This window comes from Octopus bimaculoides, chromosome 20, assembly GCF_001194135.2.
Source record: "Octopus bimaculoides isolate UCB-OBI-ISO-001 chromosome 20, ASM119413v2, whole genome shotgun sequence".
Taxonomy (NCBI): domain Eukaryota; kingdom Metazoa; phylum Mollusca; class Cephalopoda; order Octopoda; family Octopodidae; genus Octopus; species Octopus bimaculoides.
Window position 1 is genome coordinate 47,471,680 of NC_069000.1, and position 933 is coordinate 47,472,612.

The following is a 933-nucleotide window of genomic DNA, read 5'->3' on the forward strand; positions in this document are numbered from 1 at the left end:
ACACCAACCATATGTTTGTGTTCCTCATGCTGTCTGGCAAGGTGCCAGTTTCTGTAGCAATGATTGCAGTGAGGTGTTTAGTGAGTTGCAGAGATCCTAAATTATTACTGGTACATATTTTTACTGCCTTCACCCCCAGACATTAGAAGTGAAGCAGATGTTGGTGTGATTTGAACTCAGAATCAAAAATGAAGCAGTGACCCAGATATTGTATGAAATATTGGGGTCAGCCCATTATCATATTCATCTTGATACAATATGAAGATTAAAGGCCACTATATACACACACACACACACACACACACACACATTATGGCTGCTGCTTTCAGAGCAAAGATGTACAAAAGAGGACTGGATCATATTGATTTCATGTCAACAGGGTCTGACTTGATCAATACAAGACAAACAGAAATGGCTGAAATGGCTTAATTCGGTTTAAGATTTGGTACGGCCAAGCCACAGTTCTTCCTTACTTTTTTTTTTCTCCTCAAAGACAGCATTTTTGGAGCAGGAGACAGGCTGATGAATGGTCTGGAGCCAAACTTCATAATTGGAAGCTTTAGCAGAGCACTGGCAATCGTTATATACACACACACACACACACATACCTACACGTATATATGAGGTGAGGGAAAACAGTAAAAGGAATCAGTTGTTATGAAGAAGGGGGAGGAGACTTTGTTGCTGTGGAGATGTGATGCTGTCAATGGATGATGACCATTGGATAAAGAAACAGCAAGAGATGCAAGTGGGAGGAAGGCTTGGGCAGAAGTGGTGAGGGATGGTGTCAGGAGGACAGAGCACATCATAAAGATGAGAGAGGGAGAGCAATTTGTGGTGAGATGGGGTGTGGGAGAACACCTGTCCAACCCATATGAACAGACAGAAACAGTTTTATATAAAAATTATGATCACACACACACACACACACAC